This window comes from Tiliqua scincoides, chromosome 4 (assembly GCF_035046505.1).
Source record: "Tiliqua scincoides isolate rTilSci1 chromosome 4, rTilSci1.hap2, whole genome shotgun sequence".
NCBI lineage: Eukaryota > Metazoa > Chordata > Lepidosauria > Squamata > Scincidae > Tiliqua > Tiliqua scincoides.
The window spans coordinates 65,930,471-65,952,780 of record NC_089824.1 but is presented as its reverse complement, the minus strand read 5'-3'; positions in this window follow the sequence as shown (position 1 = coordinate 65,952,780).

Genomic DNA, 22,310 nt, shown 5'->3' with positions numbered 1-22,310 from the left:
TGCTATGCCATGGAATCACTACTGCTGGGCAGACTATTTTTATAATTCTATTTTTATTATTTTACAATCAGATCAACTTCACAGTGGACACTTCAACTGTGGTTGAAATGTGATTCTTTGCCTCCCATCATCAAGACATGTGCGCTTTTTTCCTTAATTAAGCTTTTAATTTATCAAAATCTGAATTATCTGGCACCCCATGGATCTCAGATGGTCTTTTCTTTCTCACAACACTTTTTTCCTTTGCTACCTGTTAACTCTGTTACTCTTTCCATGGAAGGAGGTGGTTGAAAGACTTCTCAAGGTTTGGGCTCTCTGCTGGGTTAGTTAATGGTTGCCTGCAAGCTGCATGTAAAATTGTTCACTAGGTCAGAGCGATGGAAAAATAATTTGAAGAGCCGGAGTGAAACCAGCAGGTTTAAGAAGCTCCGAAACAACATGTGATGCTTTGCCATCAAAAAGAACGTCTCTCTTCCCTGTGAAGTAACACCACTCAATTTGTGAAAATTGAAAAGAGAAAAAGTAGCAAGAAAAAAGTGAAGCAAATCTGTTAATCACAGCATAGTGGCCCTGGGCAAATGAAGAACTGATGGTCACATAAGGGGAACAGAAATACAGAACAACCAGTCAGGTTTCCACAGAAGACAGACATTGAAATGAGCTATATGATTGTGTTAGAACATAGGAACAGCCTTGCCCAATCAAATCAAGATCCATCTAGCCCAGCATTGGGTTTCCAACAGCAGCTAGCCTAATTGCCTTGGGAGCTCCCAAGCAGAGAACGACCATGATTACATTCCCCTCTTGAGTGGTTTCAGTATCTCACATTGGAAAGGCACTGCAATGTGGTGATTAGAATGCAGGGCAAGGCTGGGGAGTCCTCCCTCCCCCTCCTCCCTCTCAGCCTAAGCTACCTTAAAGGGTTATTGTAAGGAAAACTCTGTTTTCCACTAAGAGCAGCGGTGTCGCTGGCTGGGGGTGACATCTGTCAGCGTGGAGCTTGGCAATCAGGACATTTGGTGGTGTAACATTGTGTCATCACATCACACATCACTTCTGGGTTGCTGAGTTTTCCCTGCTACAGGGAAGAGAAGCCAGCCATGGTGCACCAGGTGTGGGTGCATGTCACCTCAGGTGAGCACTGCTTGCTCTCCTGCCCATGTTCTTTGGCAACAAACAGGCCTCCTGATGGCTGGGCTGCAGCTTGTCTGAGGCTGGTTTGGCGTGGGTGAGAGTGACACTGGCACTCCCTTTGCACCCTCTTTTGGCTGGTACCTTAGGCAGACCGCACTCAACTGCACCCTCCATTGCAATGCCACTGACTCTGAGCTCTTTTGCAGAAAAGTGGATATAAGACCTGAAATTGAGCTGAGCTTTTGTGCATGTTCCAAGTTAATGCTGCGAAAGCTCAATAACGCCACTCTAACGGTCAGACATGGCACTTCGGTCATACCTGCTTGCAAATTCATTTGAGATCATTTGACATTCTGCCTTATTTGGCTCTGAAAGGAAGCAGGAAAAGTCAACTGGCAAACCTGTGTTGGAATTTGGGTTAATCAAAATCACTTCACTGCAGAGCATACAGTGGAATTCAGAGTTTGTGCAGAGGGATAAAATGATGCAGTTTCAGTAGGAAAACCAATTTATTTACCTTTCATTTTAGGAGGACTTCCTCTAGTCAGTGGCGGCAGTTGTCCTGTGATTTGCAACTCTTTAGGATGGTACTGTAAGCCCTTACTTGTGCAGCCCCTCTCATTGACCTGCAATGAAGATTTGCAGATCTTAAAATAACCATAGATCTTCTCTATCTACCTCTGCCAACAGTGGTAAGAAAGGAATCAACAGACAAAAAGTCTTTTGACTTCTTCTTCTTGCTGTTGTGATATAAAATGTTCTGTGACATTCTTGTCTTTGGGAGGTGCTCACCTTTTTAGGCAAGGCAATTGTATACATTTCTTTACATAAATAAAACACACCTGCATGCATTGGCCAGCTCATTTCTTGCCATACCTGAATTGAAAGGTGCTGAGTAGCCAACCGGCAGCCCAATCCTGACCTGCCTGGCGCATGGGGATGCTGCAGCCCCAAAATGGCTTCCGCGGCATCCTGAGCATGCTCCCACGTAAGGAAATTAGCCCTGCAATGGGGTACTTGACTCTGCGCCTGCTGTTGAGCAGGTGAAAAATCCATGGATAATTAGGTTATGCCTGTAATCACTTTGACAACAAATCTTTCAAGTGCAATTTGACAAGCTTCCTCCAAAAAGTTTTTAAAGGCTAAGTCACAGCAATATTTTCAGGTGTCATGAATATGTACAGTTTAGGCCTAGTAGCATTGCAAGGCCTGAACCAAGCTAAAACAGTAACACAGAAGTGGCTTGCATTTCCTAGCTGCCAGAATTTTCAATTCAATGGAAGGTGATAATGTAGCACCTAGGCAGCCAGAAAGATGCCCATCAAGGATGGAATGCAGCTGTAGATCTCCAGGGGGGGAGGGAAGAGCTGAGAGGGCCAGCTTCCAGCCCCACTTTCAGAGGACAGGGTCTTTGTTCCTTGTCTCTTGGTGAGAGAGGTGGTGGGTGCACATCCTGCCCCGCCAGGACCATGTGGCCATAGGTAACTGGCCTGAGGATCTACAAAAGAAGCTGACCCAGGTGAGAGTCAGAGAATAATAGAGTTAGCCAGTTAGCTTTGTTGTTTTATGCTGATATGTTTCCTAGAAGTTTTTATGCCTGTAGCATTTGCTGCCTTTTGTAACTTTTTGTAACCCTGTGTATTTAATAAAGTAGAAAATCTTTTTACCATGTTGGTTCATTGTCTGTTGGGGATAAAGGTTCAGAATCCTGCCTAGCCGTTCAGCAAGCTACCAAAAATCCTCATTGTGGACTAGAAACTTGAGGACTGAGACTTTAAGTAAAGAGAGTGCTCAGTGCCTACAAGGGATGTAGTTAAGCCTAGAGGGACTCGGTTTCCCTGGACTGAGACACTGGCTCATACAGGGTGGTGACAGTACTACCGAACAGGGATCTTTGAGGGCTCAAGGGTTCAGAACCAACAACTCTGAGCACCCCAAAACCCTGGGAGTGAGACCAAGTGTACGACAGTAAGAAAGACTGAGAGCCCAATCCTATCCTCTCCCCCCGCTGATGCAGCTGCGCCAGAAAGGCGTGCTGTATCCGGGGGGGGGGGGCAGATTGGGAAGCTTTGGGGAGAAGGGGAATTTTTTCTTCTTATCAGTGAGATAAGGCTCACACTGCAATGGGTCTCCTGTACAAGCTATTTATGTGGCACAAGTCTGAGAAGAATGGGACGGGAAGCTTTCAAAAAGAGGGGATAAGATCTGGCATGCACCACTGCTGCCAGATCCACCCCCACCCCACTCAGCTTTGCCCCCTCTCCACCCACCCTCACCTCCACCACTGCCTTACCTTATCCAGCAGGCATGACGGGATCTGTTGGTGGGGTTGTAGTGATGCGACACTCACAAAATGGCCACTGACAGAGTGCTACATACTCTGTTGGCAGCCATTTTACAACAGTGGAACCCTGTTCTGCCGTAGTAAACCCTTAAGAGCAACAGGATTTGGCTGTGGACCACTAATAAATTGTAATACTTGGGTCTAAACTGTTATAGTCATCTCATATGTTGCTATTTTTTTCAGTTCCTCCGACCTACAAAGCCCCAGCAGTTTTCCTTATGTCATGAAAGTATGACCTCATTACAATCAATATGAATGTTTCCAGAAGGTTTACTGGCATTGCGATTTTGTGCTGTGTATATTGTGAGTAGTGAAACAGAAAAAAAAACCTCATGGTTATTTAACTTGGATCAAACACTCAAAAGATTATAGCTCAGAGAGCTTCCCTGTTCTGTTTTCACCAAAGCAGTGTAAAAACACTAGATCAAAGCTTCACAACATTTCCAAACAGGCTATTCTCACAGTTAATCAAGGCCTGGCATATCTATCCCCTTTCTTTGGCAATCTTAGTCACTACTAAAGTAGAGCACCAATCTCTAAGATTAAGTCCATATTCAGATGATGGGCATTGTTAAAAATCTAGTTCACTCCTATTCTTTCCCCTGGGATATTATTATTTTAAAAAATTCTGCCTTTAACCAAGGAAAGCATCTGAAGTGTTCGTGTTATTACATTAAATGGAAGTTAAATTATATTCAAAGTGAAGCAGCAAGTTCATTTTATTTTATTGCCTTTACAGTGAGGGTTAACTAATCACCATATTTGGGAGGACAAAATTTTGATGTTATAGTGACTATCTTTTTTTCCTGCAGCAAAATAAATGAGCTTATTAAGTTACGTGTTGGTATTTCCTGTTCCTTGTCTTTGACCTCTAAGTGCATTGAGTAGCGAGTACCTTTGTCCCTCCTGATATTCACTTGCTGTGCATTGTCACTGGAATGATATTATGGTTTTGGACATAAAGGATAGTGCCTCTGTGTGTGTGCTGTTCCTGAGCCCAGCCAGCCTGTGATTGTCGCATCAACTGTGTAAAACCTGCATAATCCCTGTATTTCCTTGTTCTGTCAACACAATCCAGGCTCCATTTCATAGTGGAGGCAGAAGGAGAATGTCAAGTTTCTTCTTCTTATAATAGATCTCAATCAATAGCAGACAGAAAAAAAATAGCTTAATGATGCAAGGCTCGCTTTTTTTCAAATACAGTTACTGACAGCACAACAGCCCTCCGGGAGCGAGATATTGGGAGCATGTCTTTTGAAAGAATGCTCGGAGATTCAAAAAGCCGCCTGTTGCTTAAGACTAAATTTAATCACCTCCTGCTTTGCGACCATTTGGCAGATTTGGAAAAGTTTTCTCTGGGCTCGGCTCTCTGAAGCCAAGCTAATAAAGTACTAATTAAAGAAAGTACACAGAAGACATGAACACTAGGAGCCTGGAGTAATTGGCTACAAAAAAGGCAGGGCTGAGACACGTCACTTTATCTGCTGCTCCTGATTAGCCTCTAATTCGAATTCCAATATTTCAGTGCACGTCAAGGGGCTTGGGGGGAAAGTGAGCTGGGGCTTTCTCAGCAGTGCAGAAAGCTCTGCTTTAAGCGAGTCAAACACACCAAGGTGCTTTTGTTGAATCCTTTCTTAAACCCTTTGCAACCATTCTTGATATTAAAAATGGCTGTCCAGGCTCTGCTGGAGGTGGCAGGGGGGAGAGATTCAGTTTTCCTGTGGTGGATGAGATCAGGAAGAAACGAGGGGAAACCACCATTTAGAGAAACAAAACTGTGAAACTGTTGAAACCCTACAGACCAAACTCGTCACATTTGAAGTGTAATTCATTGGCTGGGCTGCTCATCTGCTTCAAAGCCAAGTATGAAGGGAACACTTATTGGTACTGGCCTTGAGAAATAGATATGACAAACTTCAGTTGCTTTGTTACATATTTTGAGTGGGTGCTTGCTGATTTTTCCCCTGAACGCATAGCTTCTTCTTGCCACAAGAACTGATATATGCTGCAATTGCTATTGCAGTAATAAATCATAAACCCAAGCTTGAATACGAAATGGAAAATTCAACTTCTAGGGTGAAAGCATAAGGGGTGCAAATTTATTTCATGTACATTCTTCTTTTTTCTGTAGAACTTTGTTCAACATCTAGCAAATGGTTTCTAGGTGATCATCGAAGCACTGACCAGATCTAAGCCAGACAGGCTTAGCTTCAGCAGAATGGTGGTATCATGCATTTTTAGACTACATCCCTTTGCATATCGGAGGTTATCTGACTTCTGAAGAAATCAGACACTGATTTCTTTCATCAGACACTGATTTCTTTAGTAGTGCAATCTTACGCATGCTTAATTGGAAGTCTCACCATTTTTAATGAGGTTTACTGCCAGGTGAGCATAGCATTTCAACCTTAAGCAAGTTTTTTTATGTCCTCACTTGCACCCAATACCAGTTTGCTGGAGACTCTGGGGCAAGCCTCTATGCTGATCACTGGCAGGTGGTGGCATCAGTGGGTAGTTCCACCTTTTCTATCAGCAAATAGGGATGGCATCGACACCTAACCAGTGTTGGAGTTAGTACAACTCCGTCTGCTGTCCAGTGAATCTGACCTTTCTACCTGTTCTCTCTGTGATCCTTGTGGGGGTGTGGCCCTAACCCTTTTTCCTTCCTTTCTCCTCTGAGCACTCTCTCTCTCTTGCTCTCTGACCGCTGACCTGTTAAGATGGCACACAGCAGAGCTCTGCTGTGCCTACGCCATCTTGAGCACATGGCATGCAGGTCGAGGCAGCTCTTAGGGCCTTACTATCTCTAAGTTAGCTGAACCTCTGATCCTAATCAGATGCTGTAAATATGCAGTCAATGGAACTGTAAGAACTGTAACTTCTTTTTGCAACTTTAACAAGTCATTGCCTCTTTGTCTTTTTTCATTGAATAGCAGTCAGCTGGGTGAGGGAGGTTCCCTGAGGTGATACCCAAAGGGGGGGGGGTTGCTGCTTAAGCTACTCTGCTTCCCCCTAAAGAGGAAACTACTTTTAATTTCCTCCAACAACCAGTACTGTGCTTGATAGGGCATTTGCTTCAAGGTATGTTCAGTCAGAGACTTCTGCTTTAACTACTGCACGATACTGCCTCTCTCACAGACTGAGGGCCCAGTCCTATCCAACTTTCCAGTGTCAATGCAGCCACAATGCAGTCACGAGTTATGGGAGCAAATGTTCCCCTTACCTTGGGGAAGGCTCTGTGACTGCCCCCACCCACTGTAGGATGCAGTGAGCACTCCATTGGCATGGCTGCATCAGTGCTAAAAACCTCAATAGGATTGGGCCCTCACTTGAATTATTAAAGTGCTCCTAAAATTGAAAAAGTTCCTGTCACTTGACCTGAAGGTTGTACCCTACTTTCCTAGTACCTTTGGGACTGGCTTTTGGGATGCTAAGAATACCTATGGGTCTCATGTCTTGAAAATAATCACAAGCTCCCCATTCCTGCCATACTTAGCACATACATATACTAGGTATTTCCTTCCTTTTCCTACAAGTGCATTTGATCGTTGTCTTTTCATTGCCCTAAGTATTTCAGCATTTAAAAATGACAATAAGAGTTCCCTTCAGGAGCAGGTAAATGGTCTGTTTGCTGTTTTGGCCTGGAAGTAAATCACCAGCTTGCAGGAGGGCGGAATGTGGCTGAACTTATCATTAAGCCATTGCTATTACCTAGCCAAGGTTTAGGGCAGACGCTTAGCCTTGCTTCTCTATTAGTAATAACAAATGTGGACCTTAAAACCGGTAGCCAGTAGATTCTCTCTTTTATTGTTTTGACCTTCTGGCTTTCCATATATCTTTTTCAGAAACCCAACAGTTCCATACCATTATAGTTTTCCTAGAGATTAGGCCAACTTGTTATTCCACTGACATACCCCACTTTGTAATGTAGTTTGTTCCTTTAGAAACAATGCTTAGCAAAATTAAATAAAGCCAAAGCAAAGATAAAAAGCCATCAATCCATCTTGGTAATTGTGTGAATAATCCAGTGAGGTTGTGTCTCTTGGTTTACTGAATGGGAAATGCAAGGAAGCCGTTATTTGCTCTCAAAGAAACCAGAGGGGGAAACTGCCATGCATACAAAAGAGAGAAAATCTCTCTTTTTCTTACTTCTGAGTGTAACTAGAAACCATCAGAAATAATTGGACAAAACAAGGACACTGTTGTTTTCAGTGAGATCAAACTCATTAACTTCAGAGGGAGGGAAAGCTAGAGCATGAACAGGGGGGGAAAACTAACATGTTTACAAAGTTTTAAACTGAGAAGCTCATTAAGCATTATGACTTTTGAAATGAAAGAAAAGTCAATTAATTTCAGGAATAGTGCACATGTCGGGGGGAGAAATCCATTTGCTTTAGAAAAGAAATGAATTAACAGAATGTTTCATCAGGCTGAGATATAAATTGCATGATGCACAACTTCATGTTTACAATATGAATGGGCTGGTATGGATCTGTGCTCAGTCATGTGAGCAGAAATGTGATTTCTCAGTTACACTTGGGTTTTAGCCAAGACAAAATGCATGTGCCTTTTCTTGTATCATCGTTCAGTGCTGTTGGTACATAGATATGTGTAACGTCATCAGTTATGACATCAAGATGGTAGCCAGGTTTTGACACTATTGCCCGTTATTATAATGTCTCTGAAGCAAAAATGAATGTTAATGAATTGCAAGGAATAGACTTTATAGTATGTTCATTTGGATGACTATGCATACAAAACTCAGAGCCCAATCTTGTACCAATGCAGCCACAATGTAGCAATGAGGGAAAGGAACATTTGTTTCCTTACTTTGAGAAGGCCTCTGTAATTGCCCTCACCCCCAACCACAGAATGCAGCACACATCCCATTGGCATGGCTGCATCCGCGGTGGAAAGCTGGATAGGAATGGGCACTGAAACAGTCTGCTTTGAAGAAAAGAACCAAGCCTCAAAGTTCACTTACAAGATCATTTTTGTTTTAAGTCATCCCGCCTTTCCTGACTTGGTAGGAACATTCACACAACTTACAACATAATAAATCGATCTGAAACCAATTAAAAAAAAAACATACAATTTAAAGAGTCAACATTTCAAATCAGCATAGGTAGAAGATTTATCACAATGTGATATTCCCCCTTTAGTATTCATGTAGTAAAATAAGCTTGTGAATGAACCCCATTCGGTAAAAATACAACAGAAAACGGATATCTTCAGAATGTGATAGTTCAAAACCATGACATGGGAGAATGGGATGCTTCTGTGCTGCCATTTTGCCTCAAGAAAATTGAAAAAATGATGAGTCTTCCATGTCAGAAACAGTTAATTGTCTGCAAACCCGAGCAAGAGCACGCCCTACTTGAAGTTACTGGAAAAGGGACTGCTTTTCCAGTAAGAAAAAGGAAAACATTTTAAGAGCAATTTTCAACTTTTTTTTTTCCAGTACCAGTCTCAAGCAATACTGAAAAGAATAGATAATTCAATAATCGCTGTTATAATTTATTTGAAAGCCTATTAAGCTTTAGGAGAAGTCATTTATCTCTACAAATAGGTTGTCTATAGACAAGAAAAACCAATACAAATGCTTGTTTTCCATTATCAATTCTTCTTCATGAAAGGAAAAGTACCACATTTGTTCAGGGAGAACCTGAGGCAAGAATATTCCCTCTTCTTCACAGAGTTATCCTTGTCAGTTTTTTAATTCTCATTTGTATCCATTTCTCCTCATTAGCATATGCCTAGCTCTCTCCAACCCACTTCTTGCAAAATGATATTTGTTTCTGTTGGAGAGAAAAAATGACCATCTGTCATTAATCACAAAGTGGTGCACATATTGACTTTGGAATGCTCACTTTTTTTCTTCTTTAACAAGGTCATGTGCAGTTTGCAATGTAATTCACTGCAACTGAGAGCTTCAACAAGTGGGTGGGACATAGAAGTGGATCACAACCTGATCTCATGTGGTTCCACCTCCATTTTGCTTTGAGCTTCTAGCCTGCGCAACCTGAACAGCAGCCAGGACCAGGGATCCTATATCTGATAAATCCTACTAGAAAACTGGGCTTTTGAAAGGTGGATTTGACAGGCCATTCCATTTTCAATTGACACCCCCCTCCTTTTCCCACTCAACCGTCTGCTCAACCTTGCTCAGCACTCCCTCTGTTCTCTGCCTTGCCTCCTTCTGCTTTTTCTCTGTATCCTTTTCAAAATTGAACATGTGTTCAATTCTCCTTCCTATTCTTCTCCTTCTTCCAGCTGGCTTGTAAAAAAAAATAAAGGGGCAGAACAACACAGAAGCAATGCATGCCAATTGGCCCCCACCAGCATGAAAAGGGGAGGAAATTGAAGGAGAGGGCTCTTGAAGGTGGATCCCATGTTGCAAATTATTATTAACAGTATTTATATACCGCTTTTCAACTAAAAGTTCACAAAGCGGTTTACAGAGAAAAATCAAATAACTAAATGGCTCCCTGTCCCAAAAGGGCTGACAATCTAAAAAGATGCAAATGAATACCAGCAGACAGCCACTAGAACAGACAGTGCTGGGGTGAGGTGGGCCAGTTACTCTCCCCCTGCTAAAAAAAAGAGCACCCACTTGAAAAGTGCCTCTTACCCAATTAGCAGGGGAATTAGTAGGGAAACTGGAGTTGACATGGTCCTAGCTCTTGATAAGTTGAAAACCACTGCACATGCATCACTTCTTCATCAACATTATCAGTAATTAACATACATTTTATCATACGTTAGGCACACAAAAGTAAAACAGGGACAGAAATCTTATCAGTTTCTGTACTCTGGCAAACCTCAACAACATGTATCTCAGGCTAGCTGTGGGTATGGAGTTTACCATGATCCTTCAAAAATTTAGTACTCTTTGACCCTTTTCCAGAGGTTGGTGGTGAAGAGCTAGCATTGTTGGGAGGCAACCTCAGGTTAGAGCCATCCTAGTGACACCCAAGGGGGATGTGACAGTTGCTGCTGTCTCCTCCAGGGCAAGTGCCTGCAATAAAGATGAAATAAGTTTTATGTTAATAGGACCCGCTTGTAGAATTGCTGTTTTCTCATGATCAACAAATGTGACCTATTAACCCAAAGATTATCTTGTCTGATGTTATTGGGAGGCGGGGGTAACTAGGGCAAATGAGGAGTGTCCTTCCCAGCTGCTGCATTAGTTGTGTCCAGGTATAGCAATAGCTAATGAAAGTGTTAAGTCTGAAATTAGTGTGACCCTATTAGAATGGCTCAAAGGAACACACTGCACTATTCTAGAACATAATGATTCCCTTGCAGAACCTGGTTAACTGTGAATTAGATCAAGTGCGTTCAAAACAATTTTTCATTTAAGCACATGGACAATGTGCTAATTCCACTATAATGCCAGGTATTAATATAATCTGAGCGTACTTTAACGTGTGAGTCACATTATCTTTTTGTATGCAATAAATTCATATCGCTAAATGCTTTCAATAAAAATAATAAGCAAGTATTGTTGGGCTCTCTCTCTCTCTCTCTCTCTCTCTCTCTCTCTCTCTCTCTCTCTCTCTCTCTCCTTTTAGTCATTTTCAGTTCCTAACTGGTGGTGCGCTAACATTCTCCTGGCAGCTGTTTAAATGAACCAATTAAGTTTGTCACACAGACTGTAAACATTTGTAAAATATTATTGGCACATTCTTGGCAATCATATCTCCCAGCAAAAGAAGATGTCTGCTGTTAATAAAGCTGTGGGAGGCAGATGATCCACTCCTATAGGAAGGAGAGAGGCTGGGAGTGGGAGTACAACACTACTGATGGGTGAAGAATGGATTAGGATGTGACAACACTAAGGGAGAAAGTGTCAGTGCCAACATTACATGTGCTACGCTGTCAGGAAAGAATGAAGAGCATTACTGAAATATAATGGGAGAAGTGAGTAATGGATGCTTTCAGATGTTTAACTAAAGACCATGGTCAATATAGATCCATGGAAGACATGTGGAGGTGGCTTTCTCCAAACTCATCACTCCAGCTTCCAGTTGGAGGAGGGGATGAGAGAAAAGGCCACAACAGCTGGTATTAGGGACAACTTTTCTCTCCCTACTGTGCTGTGAAGATAGGACTCCCTGAAGACCAGTCACTGAAACAGCAGACCTGAAGGAGAGCTGTGACACTCTGGACTCAGAACAAGCCCATCCCAGTGTGTTAACCGGCTTGTTCTTGACTGTCCTTCATCCATCCCTACTATTAGTGCCAGAGCTTAACCTCAGAGATATCAAAAATGTACAGGGAACAGGAAGCATAAGGAATGTGCATTTCCTCTTTCCCCACATCTCTGAATATTCACAGCTGTCCTCACTTTATCTGAAAAAAAAGAAAGAGAAGGAACGATAAGAGAATGTTGAACTTTACATCTCCTACAGCCTTCAGGATCTCATGTTCTCTGAGAAGGATACTATGATTTTAATAGGGCTACTTGCTAGAGCAATTACACTCATGAGTCTTCATAGATTTAATATCTAAGTGCTTTGGATGTGTACTCAGAAGTCGAGGTGCTGGAGCGCTGGATTTAATGAGTCCTCATTTCATGGGTACTTTCACAGATGCAATTGAATGATTGTAAAACTATCCCTTGATATCAACATTAACACTGAAATATGCCTCCATGACCCACACTTTTAGACTGTATAAAACAGGACATGGAATGAAGTATTAATAGCAATATTGCCTTTATCGATCTGAGCAAAAGTACTGTAAACCAATGCTTAATTTTAAACTTCAGACATATTAAAGTACATACCTTATGAATAATACATGCTATTGTGGTGCAAATAGCATCTTTCCCATACATTTGGTTATCTTCTGTATGAATCATCAAAAGTGACTAATTTTTAGCTGCGTTAAGTATGCGGGATACTTATGGATATTCTAGTGTGTGACTGGCTGGATTGAGGAGGTTACTTTTTGTCCAGGTGACACATAAAGATGTTTATGATATAACATATGATCTAAGATCGGTGCACACAAAGCACTTACTTCAGTCTAATAGCCCAGTCCTATCCTCCTTCATGTCATCAGTTACAGCGGTGCCAAAATGGCTACTGCTGTATCCAGTGGGGCCAGGGAGGCCACCGGAAGTCTCCTTTGTGAGACATTTTTCCCTTTCTCCCGAGGAAAATCCCAGGCCCCACAATGGGGCTACTCAAGTCTGTGCCAGCTATTTTGCCGGTGCAGACTTAAGAAGCTCTGTGTCAGGCTTTGCAACCCGACATGGGGCATAGGATCTGGTGGAGGAGGCCTTTGCGGGTCCCACCCCCCTCCAGGGCCAACCCCTCCACCGTGCCTCCCTCCCCCTTTTCTGCCCTACTCCCAAAAACTCCTTTTCCCCAACCAGAAAGCTGCACCCACCACCCAGTGGGGCTTCTTAACCCCAGCAGCTCATCGCAGGCATCCTCCCAGTGCTGAAGCCCAGTGCCATTTCTTCCTCCTTCCCAGGTGCCACAAGTGTGCTTTACAGTGCCAGTGGGCCACTCATACTACCAGTGCTGGAGAGCTCAGGATCGGGCTCCAAAAGAGTTTGAGTATATATCATTATAACAAACTCCCAAAAAAAAGTCTCAAAATAATTGCGCTTTGAGTTGAATAGTGGTGTTTTTAAATTGGCTTGCTTACGTGACATTGGATGTGCAATATGAGAAGAAAGCATATGTGAATTAGACAACTCACACAATGCTCACACAACTTCTAGGAACTTAAAGGATCGTTTTGAGATTCTTTAAATTTCTTTTAATTTACAAATATATCTATTTCTGCCTACCTGCAACAGAAGGTCACCTGACCAGGCCACCTGCTGAACCCAAAGGTAATGGGTCCAGGGATGCCACCCAGATCCTTACAGTGCTCCACTTTGTGGTTTCCACAAACCAGGAAATGCATAACTTCTGGTTTCATTTAAAGAGACCACATGAATGAAGGCTCTTCTTCATTCATACACTCCCTTTAAATAAACCTGGGAGTACCACACTTGCTGGTTCGCAAAAAGCAAGTGATGAAGCTCAGTAATAAAGTTGATCAGTGTGGCTCATGTTCTCTATGGCAGGGATGCCAAAACCCCAGCCAGGTCCACAGGGAGCCCCCAGTTTCCAATGAGACTCTGGCCCTCCAGAAACTTGCTGGAGCCCATGCTGTCCTGATACAACTGCTTTCAACTTGAGGGTGACTCTTCAACCTCTCTCTGTGGGTCGATGGCTTCCTCCACTGCTCACTGTTTTGCATCTGTGATGTGGCAGTGGCTGCGAAGGAAAGGCCGGCCTTGCTTTGTGCAAAGCCTTTTATAGGTCTTTAGCTATTGCAAGGCTTTCATTCATTCATATAAGTTCCATCTCTATTTATTTATGTAAATTTATGCAAATTTGAAATGTAAATTAATTTTCTTTTTCCTGGCCCCTGACACAATGTCAGAGAGATGATGTGGCCCTCCTGCCAAAAAGTTTGGACACTCCTGCTCTGTGGGTTTAAGGGAGGTCGTGGCAGACTCAGGGTGAAAGGTACCCCAAATTCACTGCCCTCTTGCCCCTCCATCATCCAACAGTAATGAAAGTTTTATAAGCCCTCTTCATTGCTGAGCCAGCCCTCACTGAACCCTCAATACTAGTGACAGTGATGGCAACCAATGCACCATTGGGGGCAACCAGGAAGGCCCAGTGCAGGGGTTTTTCACATTCTCCCCAGCAAAACTGGCCCAAGCACTGCAGAAGCCACTTTGGGGGTGGCCCCATTTGGCATCCAGACTGACAGGCACTCCACCACCTGAGCCCAAATGATAGTGGATAGAAATTGAAATGCAATAAGTTGGTGGCAGGGCGGTGAAGAAGACTGGAAAGGCCTAGATGCATTATTAGAAACTGAATTTCACCAGCTATTGAACTGTGACAGAAATGGTGCGGACTCCAGACAATTAAGTACAGTAGTCTTCAATAGATGCTTAAACATCAGTTTATACATATATCCCCACCCCCACCCCCAGGATGCACTGTCCACCCATGTGTCTGGATAGTCAGGAAATGTATGGGCCAGTGGTGTAGCCAGAAGAGGGTCAAAACACTAAGTACCTGTATTGATGACGACACAACTCGCAGTGTCAGCAGCCCCTTCCCCTCGCCGCCGGAGCCATACCAGATGGTGAAAGCAACATGGAGGCATCTCCTCTGTGTTGCTCTTGCAGCCCAAATGGCTTGGAAGGTGTGGAAGAGGGGTTGCTGACATGGTGAATTGTGGCACCATTAATACTTTTGCATTTTGACTCCCGCTGTAGCTGTGCCACTTGAATGGACCGTGTTTGTGTTGAAGAGCACACACAAGAAATTTTAAGACTCACTTCAGGCGTTCCAGAGGAGCAGTAAGAGTGGAAGGATGAGTTATTGGTGCTTCTTCTCCACACGATACCAGAAGGTGTGAAAATCACATTCTCCCTCCTCCTCCATTCCAATTTGACGCATATTGTTAGGCATACATTCTCCCAATGCTGGAACAAAATGCCCATCTCAGTGACTGCAAAGTTTTTTTTAGGGCATAGGTGGGGGGTGGAAGTGCAATCATCTGTGCTTTCTTTCCCCTCACTTTTCTGGACTCCACGAGGGAAATGGTGTTCCTGATCTATTCAGGGCAGATTTGGCCGTAGCCATAAAAGCCTCTGTTTGCTTCAGTTAAAAGTTATTGATCTGAGATTGAGACACATCTTTTAAAAAATCTGCCTTGACAGAAAAGGTTTTTTTTCTAACAAGAAAAATCATAATGGCTTAAAAGAACTGGCAGCATCCACTAATGGCAAATTAGTTGCACAGGCCACTAACCATAAGCAGGAAATTGCTGGGGGTATGAGCTCAAGAAGAAAGCAAAGCGCAAAACAGGAATATAAGAAACTTCCTTGTGCTATGACAGACCCAGGGCCCATGAGAGGGGGGTAAAGAGGGTAACTTTTACCCAGGCCCAGGGTCAAAAAGGGGGCCCACAAGCCAAAAGTGGGGGCCCAGAAATTTTCAGGGATCTTACATATTCTGATCTCACCCACACTTGCTGCCCGTGTGGAAAGCTGGGGGCACTATTGCAGGTGCATTGCAGTGGATGCTGTCGCAAGCCATATGGCCAGGCTGAGGAATACATACATGACACTCTGACAGAGTGTCAAATCTGAAAGGAAACTGGTCTGCTGCAGTAACTCTTTGACTTGTGGATTCGCTTGCCATGAAGGAATGTATAGGAGCTCAGGGGCACAGCAGTGGGACTACAACTGCTGCAGAAGTACATTTTGGTGCACACAGGACACTTTCCATTCTAGTGTGAGCCTAAATACGATGATGCTAATTTTCTGTATGATTTTCTAGATTTCAAAGACTTTAGAAATACTTTGGAATGTGTTTCATTTTCTGTATTACTGTATCTAGCTGTCGATGCTGCATGGCCGGCTAGATCTGGGCTCCGCATTAGGAAGCCCGGTAGATCAGCTATTGCCACCTCTGATCCTGTTTCTCTCCCTCCTCGTCCCAATTCTTCCTGCCCCATCACCATCCTACCCTCGCTGTTTCACCCCTCCCCCTTTGGACTGTCTTATTTGGTACTGTTGATTATGATTGGTAGTGGCTCTCCAAGGTTTCAGAGAGAAAATTTTCTGCGTCCTGTTCAGAAGACTCCCATCCAGAAACATCAGAATAAACATTTATAGTATTTTTAATTGTCTTTTCTGATAAATGAATAAAGCAGCACTCACAAATCTACAAGTTATATAAATTGGGTATAAGAGAAAATCTATATTTTATATGTACAATATTAATCAGAGTTACAATATTTACATGCTAACATTCATGTATGATTTGGAAAAGGTGCAAAGAAGAAAATTTCACCCCAATATTCCTTTTCCCCCACCCCCGCTGCCACCACTTCACCAAGGTCATAATTTCCATCATATTAAAAATGTAAAGCTCTAAGAAATGCCAGCCAGATCATGTCTTTATTCATATTTTTCTGTTTCCTACAAAGCACTCAGTAAATTGAAGCAAGATTCATCTATCCTAATGCACTGATTTGTTCAAGGCAAAGGAACATACTATTTTCCAATACAGTGTACAGGTGGAGTCTCAGTGGGACCTCCACTGATTTGGTATCCACTGATTTGACTCACTACTGAAACCGAGGTCCACTTTAAATGCCTTGTAACAAAGTAAAACAGCACCAAAATCCAATTTCCTACCAATGCATTCTGGGGTGACAATGGAAGAGCAAGAAAGCTGGAAGTGGGTCTTTTTTTCCACTGATTTGGAAAAAAGCTATTATTATTATTATTATTATTATTATTATTATTATTATTATTATTATTATTATTATTATTATTATTAATTTATATCCCGCCTTTATGCCCAAAGGGCACACAAGGTGGCTTACAGAAATTAAAAATACAACATTAAAAACAATAATTAAAACAATTTATAAATAATTAAAAATCTAAAGAACAAACCCCGTGGATCCTCATATAAAAAAGCAAGAAAGCCAGCCAGCCTGCCACCAATTAAAAGCTTTTTGAAATAAAAAGGTCTTCAGTCCACACCGAAATGTTAGCAAAGAGGGAGCAGTTCTCAATTCTAAGGGGAGGGTATTCCAAGGTTCAGGGGCCACCACCGAGAAGGCCCTCTTCCTGGCCACCGCCCCTCTCACATCTCTTGGTGGCGGCACAGTCAGAAGGGCCCCCCCAGATGATCTAAGAGCCCGGACAGCATTGTAAGGAAGGAGGCGGTTCCTCAAATACCCCGGACCCGAGCAGTAAAGGGCTTTAAAAGTCAAAACTAGCACCTTGAATTGGGCCCGGAACAGAACCAGCAGCCAGGGTAGCCGCCGAAGCAACGGCTCGACAGAGTCAAACTGACGTGCCACAGCAACCACACGAGCAGCCGCGTTCTGTACTAGTTGTAATTTCCAGATCGTCTTTTCTGGAATTTTTCCACTGATTTGGTATCCACTATTTATTTTTTAATCCACTGGGAGTTCCAGAGCGGAACCCTAGTGGATAACTAGGCACGACCTGTATATCAGAATCATCCTTTTAGCTATGACCTCAGCTAAAACACCAATCCACTCTCTTGGACAGCCAATCCACTGTAAAGACTTGGGCAGCCCACCATCTTACACAGTGTAGCAGTGCTGACAGAGCAGGCACTGCATGCTATGGTTTGGTGGGGGGGCAACCAGGCAGTCTGAGAGAGGTTACTTGGTCTCCAAAGAGTCTCCTCAGAGCTATCCTAGCTAATTTGCTGGTGTAAATCTGAGGAGACTAAACAAGACTCATGGCTTATTGGGCCATGAAGAATGGGATAGAATCCAGTGTGCTGGGCTGCTGCTGAGATCCATCCCCTCTTACCTCTGAACCCGTCCCCCTCCCTCCACCCCTTCCCTTTTCCACTCCCCACTCCAATCCTTCCACAAGCCATCAATAATCTGCCTCCGTCTTCACCTTGTCTGCTCTGATGTGAACTGGGTCTGCCTTTGGCAGGCATGCAGAGCCTCTGGCCATTTGCACCTGCAGGTCCAACGCACACAACAGTGGCGTGACTTTCACAGCGCAATAGTGGCACTTACAGAAGTGGATTGTGTGACCTACTGTTGTCAGTGTCTACTAGGACTGGGCTGTAGGTTACTGATATATACCCAAGACTCAAAACTGTAAGCATTATCTTTGCAAGATTAATTCAGGGTCTAGTTTCCTCCACGGATAATAACAATAATGATAAGCCTGTATCATGTCCTTCCTTTCCTTCCCCTCCCTTGCTCAGCAATAACTTTCCTAGCTGAACTTCTTTTCCCATTTTTTTAAAAAATCAGATATCCAAAACAATTCAGCTTCTGCTGAATGGGCCATAACCCCATCTCAGGAATGGCCTTGAGAAAGTAAAAGAGCTGCTTTTCATTGTTAAAACTAGTTTCTTCTGTTTCTGTACATGAGGCCAACCTCAACATGTCAGGGGAGGACACTGGTACAAATGGGGGGGAAAAATTAATTCATAACAAGCCTATTTGCCAGGTAACATGAGACATGACAACAACTACAGGATACCCTCCCTTTAAAAACACAAGTGTGTCCCTATTTACCATCAGCAGAGACATCCAAATTCTCTGCAAATGTTCAGTGTGTTTACCTTTCCCAGTGCTAATGGGAACCTGCTGATTGACGCAATCAGATGAATAGGCGGCTTTTGCGACTAAGAGAAAGAACTACACTTTGCATTCCCACAAGTTAAAATAAAATCGGCAGCTTTGGGTCTCCTTGGGGCTGAAGGCAATTTCATAGAAAAGGGAAAGTAAATACCACCCATTTAATTTTTATAAAGCTTACCACCTGCCACTTGGAATCTCTGATGAACTATATTAGGCAGCGATGTAATGTCTAAACAAGTTTCATTGACAGATGGTTCAAATGTCTGTATAATATCTGGTTCTTATGCAGGATTCCTTTCCCATTGCTCTCTTGCTCTTACTAAATTTGCAGAGTGTGCTGGGAATTTCGGCTGTAGTCCTCTCCAGATATTTGGAGACAATGAAATCTGCTCTGTTTGCTATGTGAAGATCCAATTTGATGATTCTGCAAACTTTTTTTTATCTCCCAAATATGCTAATATAATATTAAAGTATATTAAACTTATATATCCCTGAAGATCATCCAGGCTAGTCTGCAAACCTCCACCTCATGAAAAAGAAAGCAGAGCACTAATAAACTATGAAGAAAGGATGGGGGAAGAATCCTTAAATGGTTTTTAAAATTTAAACTTTATCCTTTGGGGCAAAATTGCTGAAAGCAATTTAGAATTGTTTTTAAAAGAATATTAACTACTCAAACTGTGAAATACTTAAAGACTCTTTGGAATGGATAATTTTTCTAAGACTTGGGATCTTCTATTAAAGTAACTTTTATTTTGCCAAACTGCACGCAAGACTACAAGCCTATTGAGTTACCTGGGAGTAAGCCCCATTGACTATAATGGAATTTACTTCTGAGTAGACATGCGTAGAACTGTAAATCTCTCAATTCTTAAGTTCAACCTGCTTCGTTAGGTTCTTGCTGTTCTATGAGATGCTTGAAACCTTACTTATTTCATTTCAGTTTTATCCCATTGTACTCAAATTTTCAGACATGGCCCTCCCATCCACGTGCTGATCCCACCTACACCTGCTGATCTTCAGTAAGGGAACTGCATCATGGCTCCTCAAGAGCTTGCCCTAGCACAGTGGTTCCCAATTATTCCCACCCTGCGACCCACTTTGCTTGGCTTGTGATCCTAGTGGTGCTGGAATTTGCCTTCCAATACCTGGAAGTAGTTTTTGAAGGCGTCTGCAGGCCATTCAGAAGCCTGCAGAGCACTAGTGTAGCTAGGGGGGGCACCAAGTTTTGCAGGTAGTCTCCCCACGAAATGCAAGTGGCCCCTCCCCTTGGGAGCCATTCACCTCCATTTAGCCTCACCACAACGTGCAAGTGATTCCTCCCCTTCCCTTTGGAGCCATTTGGGGGGACGGGACAAAACGGAGGCAAATGGCTCCCAAGGGGAGGGGGAGGGGCCGCTTGCACGCTGCGGGGAAGCTCCCTGCAAAACTTAGTGTTCCGCCCCCCCCTCTAGCTAAGCCAGTGCTGCAGAGGCCTGTAGAGTGGATTGCTGGGCCTGAACTACCAGGAAAATGTGTCTGGGGTCTCCCACACCTACCGAATGGCCCCAATTTGTAGCCAAACGGAGACAGGGATGGATGGGAGGGCCCAGGTCACGACCCACCTGGCATGGGCTTGCGACTCAACAGTGGGATTCATGTGGTCGGCCCCTTGCTGCTGTGACCCCTGCAATATTCTTAAGCTTTGCAGAATAGAAACAGGAACTATAGTCCATGGCACAGCCTCAACAAGGACCCACCAAATCCCCCTTAACTTTCCTTGTCTCTGTCTCATACAAAATCAAATTATCTTCATATTTAGTGATCCTCTCTGCACTCTCCCATTTTCTTTACCATTGTGGTGTTTATGCGTGCATGCATGTGTGTGAGTCAGAATTGCTTTTTTGTAGTTGTGATATAATTCTTCCCCCCACGTACAGTTTAAGAAGTTAATGTGCTAGTATCATCAGTCCCAGTTGAAACCCCTTGTTTTGGTTATTGAGCACTTTTTAGTAAACTTTGGTGCACCTGCCTCATTCATCTTTCGTTGCCAAATGACATGCATGTACCATTAGCTTTGCCACAAGATCTCTGTGCATGGTCGTTTCTTCCCCTTGTGTGCATATGTTATGTGTATTTTAAAAGCATTGCCAGTAACAAATCTCACTTGGACTAATGATCAGTTCTGGGAACCATAAACGTTGAGGAAAACTACGAAGATAAAGCATCTGGAAACCTTTTCAAACAGACTAAGAAACTTTACATCTGGGCAATATGTAAATATCCTGGCCATTTTCAAATATTTTGAAGGACATCAAAGAATAATTGTTCACACTATTCTATTTAAGGATAGGATAAGCAACAATGGGTTGTTTTTTTGTTGTTGTTTTTTTGAGCTACTGAGAGGTTAAATGTTAGGAGATATCCTTCCCTTTTGTTCCAGTGATGTAAAGCGGTTTACATGACTTGTACATGACTGCAAGTTGCGAGTGGTGGAGGTAGCGATGGCCACCAATAGAGCCATCATGGTTTCCAGTGCTAGTAATGGGAGGGAGACAGCGAGGACAAGAACAGGGCCAGGAGTGGATGGTAGTGGGGAGGTGACAGGATGAAACTGGTAGAAGAGGAAACTGGAAGGGTGCAGTATGGCTGCAGGAGCACTGCCTATATCCTGTCTTCCTTCCTTCCTCTCTTCCTGGCCCTGATCCACCCTCTGAGGTCCACATGGACTTGCACCAGAAATTGCTGGCACAAGTCTAAGTACACCCATCTTACCACCAGAGGCTTAGCCAACAATAAATGCTCCCTTACACAGAGGAGACCTCCACTGCCCCCCCCCCACAGGAAACAGCTCACTCTCTGGTGGCGCAGCTGTATCAGTGAGGGATGGAAGGGATAGGTTTGAGGCATTATTTTATTGATAATGCTGTATACTCTTTCATGATTCTTTGGGCGGAATTCTAGCCAATCTTCCAGCACTGACCCAGCCATTACCTTGAGGAGGCCCCCTTGACTTCCACTCCACACCACATTGGCACAGCTATGTCAGTGCTGGAAAGTTGGTTATGATTGCACCCTTTGTTATTTATTGCTGCTTTTATTGCCGCTATTTTTAATTTTTTGTGTATTTGTATTGCTCTTTTTATTAAGTCTGTTTTATGTGAGCTGCTTTGGATGCCCACGTCAGTGAGACAAAGACAGCATATAAATATTAAAGAAAGAAAGAAAGAAAGAAAGAAAGAAAGAAAGAAAGAAAGAAAGAAAGAAAGAAAGAAAGAAAGAAAGAAAGAAAGAAAGAAAGCTGTCCAGATAACACTGGATGAGCTTTTCACTTATAGTTTCAATCCTACAGCCCAATCCTATGCATGCCTACTCAGAAGGAAGTCTCATTATAGCCAATAGGGCTTGCTCCCAGATAAGTATGGATATAATTGAGGCTAAGTTCTTTATCTCTAACTATAATTAACTCTAACCATGGCTCTTTCATTAGAGTGCATATGTAAGCAAGAAAATTTGAGATGGGAACAAATATAATCTGAGAAATTCAAGAAGAAAATTAACACATTCAACCCCTAGCCCAGCCCATTTCATAGTTTTTCCAGTGGAACTTTTGATGGAAGTTAGAGATGAGGTCTCTTCAAGCCCCCGCATGACTCCCAGT